The sequence below is a fragment of the Ambystoma mexicanum genome, chromosome 10, assembly GCF_040938575.1.
Source record: "Ambystoma mexicanum isolate Mex_15411 chromosome 10, UKY_AmexF1_1, whole genome shotgun sequence".
Lineage (NCBI taxonomy): Eukaryota > Metazoa > Chordata > Amphibia > Caudata > Ambystomatidae > Ambystoma > Ambystoma mexicanum.
Window position 1 is genome coordinate 1,180,447,269 of NC_090932.1, and position 19,552 is coordinate 1,180,466,820.

Sequence of the window (19,552 nt, forward strand, 5' to 3'; positions counted from 1 at the left end):
CTGAAGAAGGGGGGGGTATATAGTGCGTTATGTTAGTGAAGTAGTACAGGAATCTCGGTAGTATTATCATCTTCGTGATGGCCACTCTGCCCATCACAGAGAGTGGGAGCCGGGACCAGAATTTGGTGGATTTGCGTAACCCTCGCATTGCTGCTTCCGTGTTGCTTTCGTGTGTGGAAGCAGGCGTGTGCATGATGGTGAGTCCGAGATAGCGGAGCGCTGCCGTCTGCCATTGAATCCCAATGTCTGGTAGCTCTTCTGTTTCCTTCCCTTGAAGCCCGGCCAGGGGGAAGGAGCATGATTTCTGCCTGCTGAACCTATCCCGGAGTATGTCACGAAGTTGTCGGGGATGTCCAGCGCTGTCGGTGCATTCATTCGGGGGTTGCGCAGGTAGAGGAGGACATCGTCTGCATACAGCGAGATGATGTTATCAGTCTCGCCCGTTGTGATCCCTGCGTCGAAGAGCTGCTTCCTGAAGTAGATCGCTACTGGTTCCAGGCCGAGGACGTACAGCATTGGTGACAATGGGCATCCCTGCCTTGTTCCCCTTTGGATGTCCCAGGATCCAGACACCACGCCCCCTGTCTTTACCCTCGCCACTGGGGTGCTGTAGAGCACCTTGATCCATCGTATAAAGCACTCGCCTAGTCTGAACTCCCTCAGGGTCTCGATCAACCATTCCCAGAATATTGAGTCGAACGCCTTTATGGCGTCCAGTGAGAGCACAGCCATGTCTTCATTGCTCCCTGCGGATTGTGCTATGACGTGCTGGAGCCTCCTCAGGTTGGCTGTGGTGTTGCGCCCCGGGACGAAGCCGTTCTGGTCCTCGTGTATTATAGACCCGATCACCCTGGACAGCCTCTTAGCCAGTATGGTTGTAAGGATTTTGCTGTCGTAGTTCAGCATTGCCAGGGGGTGGTATGAGTCACACTCATCAGTGGGCTTGCCAGGTTTAAGCATTGGTATTATGAGTGTCTCTCTCATGCTGCCAGGTAGTATGCCGGTCTCATATGCCTCTGCATATACTCCGTGTAACACCGGGGCTAAGATCTCCTCGTAGGCTTTATAAAATTCTCGTGTGAGGCCGTCCGTTCCGGGAGTCTTGCATGTAGAGAGGGACCTAATTGCCTCCGAGATGTCCTCCTTCGTGATGGCTTCTCCCAGCATCTCTCGCTGCTCCGAGCTCAGTTTGGGGAGACCCACTTCGTCCAGGGTGCCTCGGATGTCTTCTATTGGGACCAGCTCATCATGCGCATAGAGCTTGGCATAGAAGTTTGAGAAGACATCGTTGATTGCCTGTTGTGTCCTCTGGGTCACTCCGTGTTCGTCCTTGATTTCCTTGGGGGCTTGTCTTGGTTGCTCTTTCCTGCACAGCTAGGCCAGTATCCTGCCCGGTTTGTCCGCCTCCTTGTGTGCCTTGGCGGTGCGTGTGGAGAAGTCGAATTTGGACAGCCTGTCCCAGGCAAGTCGGCATTCGTCCCTGATTTCTGCTAGCTTGGGTTCCCTCTCACTGGGTGGGGCCGGGCTGTCTTCCAGTCGCCTGATCTCCTCTTCCTTGGCTTCAAGTTCCCTTTTCAGTTGCTTCCTGATTCCGCCTGCTCCTGCTATCATCTCGCCTCTGGTTACTACCTTCGTTGCCTCCCAGAGCGTGCTCCATTTCTCGACCGACCCCGTGTTGATTCTTACGTATTCTTCCAGCTTTTCTCCTAGGGTGCCCTTGAAAGAGGGATCCATCAGGGTCTCCGCGGGCATACGCCACATCTGGATGGGGGGTCCTGGGGCCCTGGGGCCCTTCAGACATAGTTGCATGAGCAGGGGAGAGTGGTCCGAGATCGGTAATCCGCGGAGTGCACCTGTGGGATAAGTTCGCCGTTGATGAAGAAGTAATCTATCCTGGGGTGAAGGCCATGCGGGGATGAGAAGAATGAATAGGACCTATCGGCTGGATGAAGGTCCCTCCAAATGTCGACCAGGTCCAGGTTTTCCATTGCGTTGCAAAGTGCCCTTGAGACAGAGTTGTTGGTGGTTTGTGGCGTCCTGGACCTGTCCATCTCTTCATTCATGACACAGTTGAAGTCGCCTCCCCACAGGAAGGTGTCCTCTCTGTGGTGCACTATTCTAGTGCATAGTTGTTTCAGGTGGGAAGGGACCCCGTGTTGAGGGAAGTACGAGTTTACTATACATATCCGTGTGTTCTCCAACGTGCCCCACACCACTACATATCTTCCGTCCTTATCTGCTTCTGTTCCCATTTGGTGGAATGGTGTGTCTGGGCTTATCCATGTGTATACACCCCGTGCTTATTTGGAGTAAGATGCGCCGCTGCCCTGCCCTCCCCAGTAGTCTGCTAGTTTGTGTGTGGCTTCCGCCAGGAGGTGTGTCTCCTGGAGCAGTGCAATCGATACCTTCTTGCGCCTCAGGTAGGAGTGGACGCGGTTCCTCCTTACAAAGGATCCCATCCCCCTGACGTTCCATGTGATTATGTTAAGTTGTGGTGCCATTGCTTGAATACAGTTTCTGTCTTGGGCGGCGCCTACCTCGCTGCACTCTTAATATGCCCAGTGAAACTCCTGATCTTCCGTCTTGCAGTCCGACTCCTAAAGGAAGTGAAAATGTAAAATTTAGTGTCTGTTCCGTCACCATTTATCTGCGTGTCACGTAAATGTAACCCGGTAAGCATGCTCATTGGGTCTGTTTTTGTAGGTCTAGCCCTGCCCCCTTGTGTTGGTTCCCCGATCCATGGCCTCCATAACGTTTTTATTGCCTTCTTTAGCTCTGCATTTTACACGCTATCCCTGGATAACCGTTCTTGGGCCCTCGTATGTATACAGCGTCCTGCATGGGTCTTTTCTAACTGGTTGTTCCCTAGCCCTTTCTCTTCCTCGGTTGGTTTCGCTGGCTAAACCCCTCACCTGGTTGTGCTCTCTCCCTTCATTTCAGTGTATATATTCAACCACTTGTCGAGCTGATTCACTCTTTTGGGTTTCGGTATTTCTCTTATGACACACAGACTGCTTCCTGAAGAAATGAACAGCATGGTTATTGTCCCGAAGTGGGATCATATGCCCAGAACCCCCTATTTTGTTGTTCTTTGCTAACACTGACATGCTGTGTATTCCTCTTGCTCTCTTGCTCTGCTTGTTGCGTTCTTGCCTCTCAAGGTGGAGTTGGCTGCCGTAAAACCACTTGGCACGCTCATACTCTAATGGTTCCAATCTTAGCTGTAACGAAAGCTCATAACATCTTTGCGCTCTCTATGGTTCTACCAGTAAACTTGGCAGCCATTTTACTATGGCAATACTGCTCTTAAGTCCTACTGGCAAGCTAATAATTATACTTGCGCCCATGAATTCCTAGTATGTTCTTTTGGGGACAGAGGACAGACTTGTATTTACACACTTCACTACTGACGGCGAGCACCCTAGTTTAGTTGTTCGGTAGGGGACCCATTAGGTTAAGGAAAGTTGGGCCTTTTCTTGATTTAATGAATCCTGTTGAACATGACATCCATTTGTCGGTCTCCTTCTGACCTACCACAGATTGCTTCTTCTGATGAATGTGTTCCTGCAACAACTCATAAAGCTTCACTATTTTTAATCTTCAATTACAGCTTGTTGGGCTGATAAGTAGGCAGTTATTTTAACTCGAGCATTGGCTTTTGCCACCTTCTTTAAGGGAACCTCTAAATTGAATGCATCAATCACATTTTTGGGTGTGCTCTGTATACTCCTAGCATCACCCTTCCCTGTGCTCCTACAGTTCTAACGCGACAACATCTTTTTCACAGACAATACTTCAGATTAAATTTGATTTCATCAACTCAGTAAATAAGGCAATTGTATGGTTCACCATATATTTGCCTTAAGTCAGCAATCCTTTGTTAAACCTTCAGTAGCCTAACAAACATAGGCAGAACCACTACAGAAAACCCCACAATTTCAAGCCACACAAGATGGCGACCAGTTTTCCATCTAGGGATGTGGAAGCAGGTGTTCTTTTTGAGACCTGCAACACAGAACAATCCAATTCCCACTAGTCAATTACCAGTATTACTCAGAAAATTATTCATAGAATTAGAAACGCTATCTAGAAAAGAACTCTAAAATGTGGGAAATCAAAACATTAAAGACAAACAAGGAAGTGGGTTGCATGCCTAGAGGTTTAAGAATATGCATTTTTTCTATGTTTTGAAGAAGACATTTCGGCATTAAATGACTGGGAACAAATGTTGACCAATACATCTAAAGAAATGATGATCAGAGTAATAGATCAGTTGGCTAAAGTACACAAACGCACTTTGATAGGCATCATAGAAATTCAACAGATAGAGAATCTGTCTACCGGAGCTGACTTTTAAGAAAGATCAGATTCTAGACGACTATTTGCAGATATTTACATGAGAATTAATGTACAAGAAACAAAAAAATGTATTACAGATTAGAATGACTACAAGAAAAAACAGACCTACACTTTTCATAAAAAAACATGACCATGAACCCTTGAGCAATACAAGCACCTACGGCGCAACTACCTGCAGTCTCAGCACCGTCTTCCTCTGAAATTGAATCTGCTAGTAGTAGCGACACGGATCAAGAATCTCTAGTGATCACAAACCAAACAGAAACAGTCGGGGCTTCTTTTGAGGAACTCAAGAGATACAAACGGAGTACCAACATTACACATCAACAAATAGACAACCACAACCCAGGGAGACACACTACCACAGATCCAAATACCTTGAACAACACGAGCGAAAAAAGAGAAGGCATTAAGAAATCGAAACCTAGGAAGGCTAGGAATGTCAACAAGATCCCAGTGGGATGAAACAAATACATTTGGTTATGAATCTATCCAATCTAACAGTAAATGATGATCTCAAGTCAGCCCTCAATAAAGAACTTTCCATCAGTCCCAGTAACAAATATGACCATTTTGAAACCCACGTGGACATATACACATTTTTGCAGACAATTAAAATTCAAAAAATACTTTGAGGCAATCCCTAAAAGAAATATAAAGGAGGGACCACCACCGATTCCATCAGAATTGACAGTGGATCTCTCAGAAAACACAGTACTTCTACTAAAACTTGAAGGAGTAGAAGAGGATCACAATTTTTAGAAAGCTTTGCGAGAGAAAAAAATATATTAAGCTTAGAAGAAACAGTCTTAAAATCACGGTCCACATTTGTTCCGACACTAGCAATAGACAGTGCTATAGACCTCTTCAACAGAGCGGTCATAGAGCATCTGAGAATAATGTATCTTTCCAATGACAAACCAAAAATGAACCACAATCTCACATAGAAGGAAAATATGGAGCTAAACTTGGAAAAGGATGAGAACTACATTGTGAAAACAGCTGATACCTGAGGCAAAATTGTAATCGTGGATAGAACGGACTACATCAAAGAAGCACAGCATCAACCTAATGACAAATATTGTTACACAAAATTACTCCACCCCCCTCCCCCATCCCGCTTCCAGAATTAAAACTATGGAGATCCATGAGCAAGAATTGGTGCAACATAGATCTATTAACCAAAGATGAGCACAACTACATGAATACCCAACACCCACGCATGTCAAATTCCTATAATCCATTAACTGAGAAAATATCCACCTATTGACACCCACGTACAACCATTCGCCTCAGGTTTGGCTTCCTACCTTAAAGATACCACTCATGTACTCCCAACAATTGGACTCGATCACTTGGCTCAACACGTACAGATTTGTTATACCAAATGTTACGTTGCTATACACCTGCAGCACATATCAGAAGTGATTAGAAATCACCAATTATCTCCTCAAATCAAGATCAGTTTCATACTTTGGACAAAATAAAATGATTATATCTAGGGCTGTCCAAATTGTCCCAGAACATATGGAAGTGGGCTCTCAAACACAAAATATTCCTCCTTTCAGAGCATGTCGCAGGAGAAATCAATCTTCTGGTGGACGTGCTCGGCAGAGACACCCCCCACCCATAGAGCACGAGTGGCGGCTACAGGTGGACATTGTACTCAACGTCTTCGCAGAATGGGTCTTCCCAGAGATCGACTTATACGCCACTCTGGAGACTGGCCAATGCCCAGATTACACCTACAGGTACCCTTCTCAGAACCGCTCCAAGGAGAACAGTCTTTGGATACCATGGTCTGGGAAATGTGTCTATGCTACCCCCCCCCTGCACCCTCGATTCCCCTGCTCAACAAAATAGTGCACAAGATGCACCAAGAGCCAGTCACAATGATTCTGGAAGCCCCTATGTGGGCCCGCCAGCCTTGGTTCTGCCTATCATGGCAATGTCAGTCTCCCTTCCCAGGAAGCTGCTGTGCCCGTACAACATGCTGTCTCAAGACCAGGGGGAAACACTACACATCCATGCCCTCAGACTTTCAATTTAGCAGGCCCGCTCCTGAGTTCATAGAGTTCGGGCACCTCCAGCTCCCTCAAAGATGCATGGATATACTCGGAGAAGCACGGAAACACCAGGTATCGCTACTCCAACAAATGGAGGCGCTTTATCTGGTGTAATGGCAAGGGCATCAATCTTATTGAATGCTCACCTAAAGATATCTTCCTTTACCTAACTCACCTGTTAGATTCAGGACTGGCTTGAATCATCTAAAGGTCCAAAGCCTTAAAGCTACTGTTCCTTCACACATCCCACCACCATTTCTGTGTACTGCTCGCTAGTCTATGCACAGCGTGTGATTCTAAGCAGATTCACAAGCAGCAGAAGACCTGCATTACTCACCGTAATAGCATTTCTGATGATATGTATCTGCTTAGATTCACGTGCGCCCACCCTTCCTCTCCTCGTGGAGTAGAAGGAACATACACCTTTTACACCTTCTCTCTTCTGTACTCGCTCACGCTGACTATAAGGTTCCCTCACGGCAGAAAAAACACAACCAGAGCGACCTCAATGCATGAGGGATTTTGGGTACACTCACTATACGTCACGTTAGGGATAATATTAAAGTCAAGCCCATTTTGCCGTCCCCTTTCGATCTTTGAAAGAAAGATGCATTACTCTGCGATTTCCACTACATGTTGGACAATATGCAAAACATGTGATTCTAAGCAGATACAATCATCAGAAATGCTATCACGGTGAGTAATGCATGTCATTCTGTTTCAATGATCAAATATGTCAACAAATGCAAGGGACAGCCATGGAGGCGATATATGCTCCTTCTTATGCCAGCCAATTTATGTGCCACTTTGAAATTGAGCATGTCTGGACACACTCATCTTTCAATGACGGCAACCAAGTAATCTGTGGCCGCTATATTGATGACATTATAATCATTTGGGATGGTGACCGAGAATCCCTTCTCCACTATGTCAACTAACTAAATACCGATGATTACAACATCTCACGGACTGTGAATGAGAGCATGGAGAGTATCTGCTTCTTGGATGTTCATAACAGTACCATACTACCCAGCATAAGAAACGGACAGTAGGAAACGGCACTCTGTATGCCCTAAGAAATCATCCCAAACATATAATACACAATATACCCTATAGAGAACTACTCAGAATCGAGAGGAACTGCAGTGAAATGTTGCAATTCGAACAACATAATCTCAACAGACGAACAGAGTTCAAAGAAAGAGGATAAAACAACAAACTCCTAAACAAAGCTGAAGCAAGAGCTAACCTTAAGGAAAGATCTGAACTCCTTAAGAGTAAAGACACTAAAACCCACCCAAAAGCTGTTAGATTCATCACCACTTCTAGCTCCAGTGCTTCAACCATTAGAAAAATACTACTTAAACACTGCAACATCTTACAATTGGATGACCATCTTAAAGATTACATAGACCCCAAACCATCTATTACCTTTTGAAAGAAAAAAATGATTAAAGGTGAGCCCAAGCTATATGAGACGAGAAGTGAAACCTAAATCTGTGGAACAAACATGGAATATGCCTGAGGCAACAGATAACCACAAATGTGGACACTAAGATTTGCCCGATTATGATGGAGTAAGAAGCGTAAATCTACCTAATGGCACCAAAAGAATCATCCAACAGTTCAACTGCAATCCAAGCTATGTTCTATATGGCATCCAATGTTTATGTAAAACATAGGCAGCACCATTTGCAAAATGAATAATGGAACATCTCAGAAGTGTCAGAAACAAAGACAGCAGCACGTTTTGTAGCAGAACACAGAACCTCTAAAATGTGCTGGGAAAAATAATCCACCAAGAGGAGGTACTGAAGAACAACTCCTACTCCAAAGAGAAGCACAATAGATGCATTCTATGGACAAGTGTTTCTAGCCAGAATCGGGACAATGAGCTATACAATTTTCTATAACTGCCCGAACACTCATTTGTTTCTCACTACAGCAATATAGCAACTGACCTTATTCTCTATGAACATTCTTGCCACAACATTTTTTTTTCTTCTTTTCGGCACCTGGAATTGTCATTGTGCCATTTGATACCATCCAGAGTAGTGCTATATATCTTCCTAGAAGGATGCCATTCCAGACCCACAAGTGTTCGGATCCCTTAAACTCAACCCCTATAACATTAGCTTCAACTTCTCTCTGCTATCTTCCCGTTCGAATTGGCACCATTCCACAATGGCCGTCAACCGTACACCACTAGTGCATCAGTGCCTCCGAAAATGTCGCTGTGCCATTTGATACCAATCAGAGCTGTTATTCAATTATTTCCTAGAATATTGCCATTCCGGACACACACCCACAACTTTACTTTCAATATTTCCCTGCAACATTTCCCCTGGAATTGGCACCATTCCATAATGGCCGACAACCGCGCACTCCGAGTGACATCCTCGCGCATGCGGCGTATGTGCAATGACGTCAAGATGTAGCAATACATATCTGCCGGCCATTTTAGAACGCTGCATCCGCCAGGGTAGGCGTCATTTTTATGAAGCGCGCTGGAGAAATGTAATCCTTATCTCTAAGCCACTACTTGAGTATGATAATTTGAGATACCATTTTCTTGTATTTTGGACCTTCATGAATCTCGAGAGGGAAACCTGGAACTCCATACTTCGATTTGAATGCTCATTACTATCTGTATGTAAATATAGGACACACTACCGTACAAGGAGAATCCTAACCACTATCGACACCTATCTGTTCAAGAACTCCTGTGGGTGAGTTTGGCGAACGTAACATATTATTCTTCTCCCTTTTTTTCATTATAATTAATATGAAAACATTGATTACATTTATTCCCCTTTATGAGTCTAACACATGTATAATGTATACTTTTTTAACAGATGCAATGAAAATGTAGATCACCACAACTTTATGTAACACAATCCCTCCTGATGAGCCACTCAATAGGAGTGGTGAACGTGTAGAGGACAAGAGGTTACCATTAAAGAAGACCAAAGGAGGACAAGATGCCACTAAATCAAGAAAACTCGATAAACCTATTGTTACCATGGACAATTATTTTTTGGACAATTTTTGAATCTTTTGGGGAAGGATAACCCTGATGGGGAAAATTGGAGAAAAGAAACTTTGAATTAAGTAAATTCAGACAACCATAAGGACATTTTGGAAACTTTGATATAGCCCATTTCTGAATGAGGTATATTCGACAACCCTAAGATATTTGGCAACCTACATGGTAAACTTGTAAATGTACAATACATTTGAAAGTAGCAAGCATACTGCCATTAGGTTTTTCTTAAACATATTAGCCACACAACCCACATAGACATTTGTGAGTGCTAGCGCAGGATTTGAGACCAACATTTATTGAAAACACTTCAGATGATTAGCAGGAATGATAGAGCTTACTTCGGGTATTGCAGATGCCTGCGATCAAAGCACACCTGTGTAGCTTGCAGCTTTTAGCAGTAGGCAGTAGACTGCCTACTGCACTTCCTTGCACTTGCTCTTGTTCGCACAGGGCTGTTAAATGCTTTTCAGGTGTGACAATTGCTCACACATTGTCTCCAGCAGGGAAAACATCCCAGTGGCCAGAAACAATATTTACTGCTTTAAGAATAGGAAACTATATACATTTTCTGACTTCAAAAGCTTGCTTTCTCTTCTCTTACTGTCTTCAGTTGATGTTGAAATATCTTCTGAGGCTAATTCTTTGGTTTTCTCTTCTGGGCTCCAGCTTCTTCTTAAATCTATATTTGGTACTGAGCTCTTAAACTGGAACCTGCTTGCTGGAAAACTGGGATGAAGTGAAGAGGTGAGAAACTGCCTCTGGGTAGAAACCCGCAGCAATAATCGACAAGAAGCCAAACTGATGAATGAAACCAGTTTCTTATTACACTGAAAATGGACAGAAATGCACTGAATAGTCAGCTGAGATGCGGATCAGCGTATTCGGGCAATTTACAGCAGTTGTCAGAAGGAGCTCTGGGGTGTTGGCTCTAGGGTGCATCTTATATACGTTCTGGCAATGGCATAACTACAATTGGTACTTTCCACGTTACAGGATTATTGCAATAACAGAAGGAGCTGGGTTACAAATAGGCCTTCTGGTTACATGGGTACATTCTGTTGCAGCACAGAGAAGCATCGAAAGCTAACTGGTATATTTTCCATATAGTGATAGTGCAGATAGTAGAGAAGAAAACTGGGCACAGGTGAGGATGTGACGTGTCCTGGTAGTTGTTGCTGGGGCCTGGCTGTTCTGCTACGCCAGACCTGGATGTGTGTTAAGGATACCAATCGGGTGTCACACACCTGACCAGGACACCTGGTCTTATCCTGTGATGTGGTGCTCAATAGGAATGCTTTTTCTTTCTTTTCAATTCAAATTGAGCCGGTGCCCGACCCGTCTCACACCCCCTTTTTACAAATACCCCGGGTCACAATGGACCATGAACCAGGCCGGTTGGTGAAAATACAATATTTATTTATTTTTGCAAGTCTCAAAAATCTCACATTTTTAATTTTGGGCCAGCAATCACCAATGGGGGTGACAATTACAATAGAAATGAAAGCAATGCACTTGGTTAACCTTCTAGTAGAACATATCCAAAGCACCAATGAATAGGAGCACTATTTGTATTAGAATAGATAGCGCCCGAGTTAAGGTTTCCAACTGCAATGTTACCTCAACCCACAAATAATCGAATTCTGAGTAGATAGAAAAAAGCAGCAGGTAGTCGGGGAGATTTTAAACCCCTTGCAAAGCCCTAAAATGACACTTGGATTTTGATAATTATATGTGTTTTGAAATAATGCTATGCATATGTTTTATCATAGTATCAGGGCTGTTATATCACTAGCAACCATAGGGTTAGGTATCACAAAAGCATACAGTTCACACAACAGATTTGAAATTGAAAACCCAGTGCAGTCAAATCATACGTCGGAAAGTTGCATTTTTACACGCAAGCAGTTTTAAATGCAAAAAAGGTTTTGAAAAACAAAAACGGGTGAAAAACACTGAATTCAAATGGGGTTTTTGGGCTGGGGGATAGATGTATATCACAGGGACAATATAGGGGTAAAAGGAGTCTCTTGCTGGTGTATTGAGTGATTTGGAAGGTAGAGAGAGGTTGAGAAAATGAAAGGCAAATTTTAATTAAACTAGATGTAATGGCTAAGAAAAGAGGAACGCCACCCATGAATATCAAAGTTACGCTGCAGTTGTAACCCTTCACGCAGTCTACCCCTTTTCTTTATGGAAAAGTAATTTATTTAATCAAAATATCGCTAATGACTTATGATCTATGCAAGACAGAAATGAAGAGAAAAGTGGCGCTAACGCTTGGAGATCAATGACAAGATGCACAGAGAATTCTGGCAGTGGGACAAGTTATCAGGATATGGATAGGGTTGCTTAGAGAGTGGAACAAAGACAAAAATCAAGAAGGGGTAGTAGACTATGTGTGATTGGATGTGGATACTCGCAGTCCACTCTTAAATTTGGGATTAGGCAGTCAACCGGGTTCTGGACTCCAGGACTCGGTCACCAGACGGCGGACTCTCCTGGCAAAAAGACAGCTGGACACAGGTCTGGTCACAGCACAGCAATGCCTCGGTGGGATGGAGCGGGTAAGCAGGGCAGGCAGTTAGTGGGCAAACAGCCGGTCTGGTTTCAGGATGCTTCCCAAAAGAACACCACAGCTTTCCCTTTGGTTTTTGGCATTTTTAGATCTAGGGTCACTGGATTGAGGCCTTGCTGGGATGGTCAGCAAGGCTTTTGGCAGGGGGATCTGGAATCTGGCAATATGAATGTGGAAAATAAGGAACGCAGGAGCAGGAAATTCAGGGGAAAAAAGTGTCCAGCGTTCTGTCACCCACTCTTTATATAGAGCATGGTGACATCACACAATTATTGGTGGGCAGAACTGAGCTAGGCCTACCTCCAAGACTCGGATAGGTTAGCCTAAGTTAATCGCCTCCTCGAGGAGGAGTCCCAGTTTCTGAGGTTGCATTTTATGAGGTAAAAAGTCATCCCACAGCCATTTTTGCCAAAATCCAGTTTTGCCATAAATGGCACATTTTTATAGTCGGGGTATCTTAACATATTTTATAAGCAGGTTACATATTTTATGCAGAACATGCTAGTCAAACTCTGCAGTCTGTAAAACATTGTTTCGCCTTCTAATAATCTTTGGTAATTTTTAATGTGAAACATTCAGCCTAAAATTCTATAACGAGGTGTGTGTACATACTATCATGGGGCCTATTTCTGTTTAACGTTCCATCATATGTCCTTTCCCCATGATTCACATTCTTCTGGCGTTCGTGTCCCGTGCATGCTATTGACAGCCAAGATATCTTATTTGAAAGCCATGAAAATCATATTTAAACTGTACAGCTTTTTTGCAAAGTCCTGCTACAAATATTAGTCTTACACGTTTTATTAATAACATAGTCTTTGAAACAAATTGGCATCCTTTGTCCTTCACTGGAACCATTTATTTCTCTCCAGCTACTCCCCAACTGTCAGTTCAGCCCATTGTGGAGGAGGGGTTTCCCAGTTTGATTGAAGGTTTATGACTTCACTGGTTGGTGTCACAGAAGTTCCATTGTAAGAGACTGGAGCACAGACCAAAGTCTGTAAAGGTAGCAATTATCACTTACTTGTGTGTTAGGATCTACTGTGCATGGCCTTCTGTTGCTAGCATCCCCCAAGCAGAAACCTGTTTTGAGCTGATTTCTCCCCAGTTGCCAATGCAGTTTAATTTTATTTTATTTATTTTTGCTCTGAATTAGAAGAAAACCTGCTGAATAAAACAATCTCTCCTACATGTATTCCACAGCACAATCCCCTTTTACATCGCTAGGTGAAGTCTCTGGTCAACTTAGTACTTTTGAAACGGGCATTTTCTTCTTTGGTTTGCAAAAGCCCATTTTGACACGTGGTGACAGCTGCTAGCATTTTCCTTTCAAATTTGTTTTTTTCATCTGACTTTCCAATATTGTTTTGTAGCTGTAGCCAGCTTCTTTTACACAATAGTCTGTACAAGATTCCATGAAATTGACATGTGCACAGAGAGCTATGATTTTCTTTTCAAGCAGTTATTTTTGACATTTTGTAGCAAAAGTGAAGAGCTTTTCCGTGCTGCTGAAGTAAGTCTCCCCGACGCCGCGTGTGGAGGGCAGGAGCCCCCACCATCCAGCAGCTCCGATCGCTGCCTACATCGGATCCTTGTGTGATCCCTCTCGCACTGCTGCCACACCGACGCCAGCAGCACCATAACCCAGCAACAGGACACCATCGACAATAAAGTTCCAACTGCCCGTGAGGCCAGACTCTTGTGGTGAGTGCTCTGCCATTACCACGCACGAGTCCCAGTCAGCCACAGCTGTTCGAAATGGCCGCCCGCATTGTTGTTGTGGTTGCCTAGCAACCTCCTTCTACCAGCACTGCCCATGATTGGCCTTGCTTGCCTACTTCCACAACTCGTCATCGCCGGATGGCGAGAGCCGGCCCTCCCTCATTAAGGCCCGCCTAAATAAGGCCAACGCCTGTTTGCAGCCTGTTTCTGCCGAGGCTGCCGTCTGCCAGTCCCCCTGGCCCAGCACCGCTTCACCACCAAGGTAACTCAGTAACTTTCCAAACCTTGCGCTCAGAATACAGCTGCCCACGGCTCTCCCCATTCTAGCCTACTGACCGCACAAACACGTTCGAGGCACTCCAGGCTAAGGAAGCCCCGCTAGAACTATCCGCCTAGTAACTGCAAACCAGTACGAACGATCAACTATTACCCTACGGGGCATGGCTTGATGGCTACGTGAGAGGACGTTCCTTGGAGGAGCTCCCGATGATCCGATCCTGATCCTGGGAAAAAGTGATGGTTGTTGGCGGACTTTCGTGCCCACGGTGCATCTAAAGGCGTACGAAAGTGGGGGGGCACACGGTGCGTGCCCTCCCCAACGACGAGACTGCATATTCACGGAACCAGACCCCGAAGAAAGTGGCGATTGTGCAAAGGAAGAGGAGCACCCAAGATGGCCGCCTGTGGACAAAGGGCCATAAAAGGTCCGATGAACTGAGGAAGAAGAGGTTGGTCGGAACGTGGGCGAGCCCAACCAGATAGACAGGTCGCATGCGCCTCGGGCTGAAGGCAAGAACATAAGGGCGAGCCCCCACTGCAGAGGCCATGGGTCGTGGTGAGCTAGCAGAGTGAATCCAAGTTCAGCGAAACCTCGCTGTGAAGGGGCCGGCGAGCGAACCCCGCGAGGATACAGTGGGGCCCGTGGGCCCAATCGACGCAACAAGATGTCTTCCAAGGCGGTGCGACCCTGGATCAAACAGCCTACGATGGAGGCCTATGCTTGGTCGCCCTTGGGCGCGGAAGGGGGCAAGAGCAAAGAAACCCCCTGCGGCAGCGACGGACCCACCGGGTACTATCCAGGAGGTGCTGGCAGCAATTGCCGACTTGAAGGTGGCCTGGGAGACGAAGCTGGGCCTGGCCATGAAAGAGTTGCAAGAAGGCCTAAACCTCAAGATAGGAGCGGTCCGAGAAGAAGTGAACCTGTTGCCAGGATGTGCGAACGATCGCGGAGCGCACTGGGGAACTGGAGAAGGAGTTGGCCTCGACCGTGGAGGCGTGCAATACACACGCCAAGGAACTTCATGCCCTCGTGCAACAAGTGGGCAATCTGGAGGACAGAGCAGAGCAGGCGGAGGGGCGCGCCAGGCGCAATAACATTCGCATAGTGGGGGGTACCAGAGGGAATGGAAGGATCGAACCCCACGGATTTCGTTGAAACCAAGCTTTTACGTGAGATTAAAGGCGGAGAGCTGACCCAGGGGTTCGCGGTCGAAAGGGCGCACAGGGCCCTGACCAGGAGACCGGCCCCAGGAGCCCCCCAGCCGCTGATTGCAAAGATCTTGAACTATCGTGACCGCGAGAAGATTCTCGAATTTTCCCGGAAAGGGGGCACGATAGAAAGGGGGTCAGCGAATATAACAGCGTATCTGGATTACACGCTGCTTGGACAACAGAGTCGAATGAACTTTGGAACGGTGAAGAGGAGGCTCAGAGAGGCAGGCCACTGCTACATGTTGCTTTACCCCTCTAGGTTAAAGGTGATTCATAAGAACAGATCCCTCTTCTTTGAGACGCCGAGCGACACGATGGAATGGCTGGATATGCAGGGTCGACCACAGGAATCGGATGCCCAGACAGAAGCGGATGGAGATAAGTAGCACGCTGCAGAGGCACCCGTGAGGCCATAGCTATGACATTGGAACTAGAATATAGTTTGATATTGTGCTTGTGTGGGGGAAGTCACGGCATCTGCTGGCGGGTCCCGTTAAATTCACTTCTCTTAAACAGATGATTGGGAGCTCCTGGGGAGCAACCTCTGCACCCGATAGTAGTACACTTAGTTAGGTCACTGTTAGATTGGTGACTCCCCGCGGGGTCCTTGTTCTTGGTCACGAGATGGGTCCAGACGTGGGTAGGCCTGAGATCCAGGGATGGAGCTGGGATATTGTTGGGGGTTGGTGGGGGGGGGGGGGGGGTTGTGTGCAGTGCTGTGAGGTTGGGGAAGGGGGAGGGGGGCACGGTTCGTTAACAGATGGGAAAGAGCCAGGAAGCGACCCTACATGGGGACCATTATGGGGAGGGATGGGACGGAGATAGACCGCCTAGATGGCATCGGGTAATCTCAGAATTGTGACCTGGAATGTACGGGGCCTCAACAGCTACCTTAAACGTAACAAAGTGATGATGTATTTAAAGAGGATGCGCGTAGACATAGCCCTGCTGCAAGAGACCCACCTCACTAGGGAAAGGCTGGAGGTGGTCGGGAGGAAATGGAAGGGCACCGTTGTGGGGGCGGCGTACTCTGCGTATGCCAGAGGGGTTGTCACTTGGGTGGCGCCCCACGTGCCGTTTCGAGTGCTTGATTCCACGGTGGACCCGGTGGGTAGAATGGTGGTGGTAAGAGGTCTCTTGGAAAACAGAGAAGTACACATCATAAATTTGTACGCCCCCAATAACGATACAGCGGCCTACTTTAGGACCCTCTACGGTAAACTTGGCCCCTTGGCGGGGGGTACGGTAGTGTGGGGGGGGGGGGACTTTAACTGTACCGTGGACCCCAGTATGGATAGGTCCAAGGACAGAGCAGGAAAAACGACACCGGCGGCTAAAGCGCTGAGTACCCTACTGAAAGACCTAGGCCTAGAGGATGCGTGGAGAAGGCTGCATCCCACGGATAGACAGTACTCGCACTACACAGCGCCTCATGATTTGCACACAAGGTTAGATTACATGTTTGTAACAGCCGGGATAGTGAGAGAAATAGAAGGAGCAGAATACAAAGCCCGAGTGCTGTCGGACCACTCGCCCTTGGTGGTAGACTGGAGACACCAGCCCCCACGACTGCAGATCCCTACATGGAGACTTAGGACCGAGGCTCTGCAGGATGAGGGGTTTCGGGAGGGCCTGAGGGACGCCATTGAAGAATATTTTGATACAAACACGGGAAGCGTAGGCTCTGTGGGCACATTGTGGCAAGCGTTTAAGGTGGTGGTGCGTGGGGTAGCTATCTCCCAAGTTAAGGGGCTACAGGGGGAGGGGGAGGTTGAAAGGGAACTCCGGGAGGCGGAAAGGGAGCTAGAGGGGCTCACGCGTTGCGTGAGCATCGCTCAGGATAACGGAACCAAAGTAGAGGAGCTACAGTTGTCCTGCAGTGCACTCTGGGATAGACTGTGTAGACTCAGCTACAGGAAATATACGGAGAGGATACACGCAGGGGGAGACAAGCTGGGCAGATTGCTGGCTTGGCTGTACAAGAGCGAGACCCCCTGCTCAGTGATTAGTGAGATTCAGGGCGAAGGAGGTAGCATATGCAACACCCAGAAAGAGGTAAATGAGGAATTGCTTAAGTTTTACAGACACTTGTATGAGGACACGGGGGAGGATATGGGCCAAGACATACTAGACACATTGGGGGACATTGAGCTGCCTACCTTAGATGATCTAGAACGTTCTGAGTTGGACGCACCCGTCACCTCGGATGAGCTGGAGGTAGTGATTCAGAACTTGCCCACTTGTAAGGCGCCGGGTTCGGATGGGCTGCCCAGCGAGTTCTACAAAACGTACCAGCAAGAGTTGCTCCAGCCACTGCTTGCCACTTTCAACGAGGCCTATGAGAAGGGAGAACTCCCATTGTCCCTCCGTGAGGCTGTAATCATCCCACTCCTGAAACCAGGCAAGCCGGCCGCGGAGCGCGGGTCCTACAGGCCGTTGTCCATGCTCAACCAGGACAGCAAAATACTCACGGCGGTGCTGGCTAATAGACTGAAGAGGGTGATTAAGAAATCCAGCCAAATACACCCAGATCAGACGGGATATGTTCCGGGTAGGAACATCACCGATAACCACCGGAGGCTACACCATGTCATAGACCAAACTGAGGAGGACACGGGCGAGCTGGCTATAGTGGTGGCGCTAGACGCGGTCAAGGCCTTCGACTCAGTACGATGGCCCTGGCTGAAAGCTGTCCTGAAGGGGTATGGAGTGGGACCCGGATACCTCAGATGGGTACAGTTCTTTTACAGCACCCCGATGGCTAGGGTCAAGACAGGGTCCACGATCTCAAATTCTTGGCAACTGGACAGGGGGACCAGACAGGGATGTCCCAGGTCACCTATGCTATATATACTGGCATTGGAGCTGCTGGCAATATGCCTGCGTCAACAATATGGGGAGGTGGGCATAAACATGGCCAGTGGAGAGCATCTGATATGCGGATGATATGCTCCTTTATTTGCGCTACCCAGAAGAAAATCTACAGTACGTCCTAGAGGTGATAGAACGGTACGCCATCCTCTCCGGTATATCGGTGAACCCTGGAAAGTCCAGCCTGTTCCCTTTGGGTAGATATAGGAATGTCCCGGTGCATAGGCTGCCTGTTTTGCCAATACCATGGCAGCCCGTAACGTTTAGGTATTTGGGAATAAACGTTTATCACAAGATCGAGACAGAACACAAGCACAACACCAAAAAAGCGATAGAGGGGATTGAGAACAGTATGGTATTCTGGTCCAGATTGCCCCTGACCATGATGGGGAGGGCGGCCTTGCTCAAGATGGTGGTCCTGCCTAGACTCTTGCACTTCTTTATAAACGTCCCGTTTCTGATACCCAGGAGCCTATTTGCGAAACTTCACAGCGTATGTAGGGGTTTTGTGTGGGGCAGCTCTAGGAAATAGGGTGGCTCTGTGGAAGCTCCAGAACCCGTGTGACAGGGGGGGGATAGGCCTGCCCAACTTCGAACTCTATTACCTGGCGGGGCAGCTGCAGTACGTGGCCAGGTGGCTATCGACTGAAGATTCGGCGGAAGCCAGGCTCCTGCGCGAAGATACAGCCCCATACTTTCTGATGGAAGTGGTGTGGTTGGGCAGAGATAAACTGGTGGGCAAGGGGCGGCTACTAGGGTTGGGCTGGGGGATCTGGCACAGTACATGGAAGATTGGGGGGGACTCGGAACCATACTCCCAGCAGGCCCTTTGGCGACTCTGTGTGGGAGCGACTCTCAACTACTTGAATCGGTCCGCAGATACTGGGAACAGGTAGGCCTAGCCACCCTCGGGCACATATGGCAGGAAGGGGAGGCGGTGGATTTCAGCGGCTGCAGGAAGAGACGGGAGTACATGGTGGCCAATATATAACCTACACTAGGCTGGTGAAAAAGACTAGAGAAAGATGGCCGGAGACAGTGCTCGCAGGGGATCCAGATGCCTCCCTGGAAACCATGTATGATGTATCGGTGGGCGGGCATGAAATATCGAGGATATATGAGCTCCTGCGAGCAAGGGCAGGGAAGGAGCTGCTCCAATTGAGACAAGATTGGGAGGAGGAGGAGGAGGAGGAGGACCGGGACCGGGACCACCATAAAAAGGTGTCCCATAACGCGAGATTCCAACAGCTTCAATTGTATGTTACCAACAGGGCTTATTTAACCCCCGGGAAGATTGCAAAGTTTGGGAGATCAGCTATGCAGCAATGCCCCAGGTGTGGGGAGGTGAACGCAGGACTGCTACACATGTTTTGGGCTTGCCCGGAGGTGCATAGATTTTGGAACAAGGTCAAGACGAGACTG

General features: G+C 47.3%; 1 protein-coding gene across 4 annotated transcripts in view; it reads left to right on the top strand.

Annotated features, from left to right (window-relative positions):
* The window catches only part of CCDC117 (coiled-coil domain containing 117), a 519,424-nt gene that overhangs the window by 18,745 nt on the left and 481,127 nt on the right, over nt 1–19,552 (top strand). The window contains exon 2 of one of the 4 annotated variants that reach the window (XM_069619166.1): nt 12,919–13,052. The exons of 2 other annotated variants lie outside the window; for them this stretch is intronic. The gene's annotated coding sequence lies outside the window, so the exon portion shown is untranslated. The remainder of the gene's footprint in view (nt 1–12,918; nt 13,053–19,552) is intronic. One more of the 4 variants, XM_069619167.1, reaches the window with a different exon arrangement.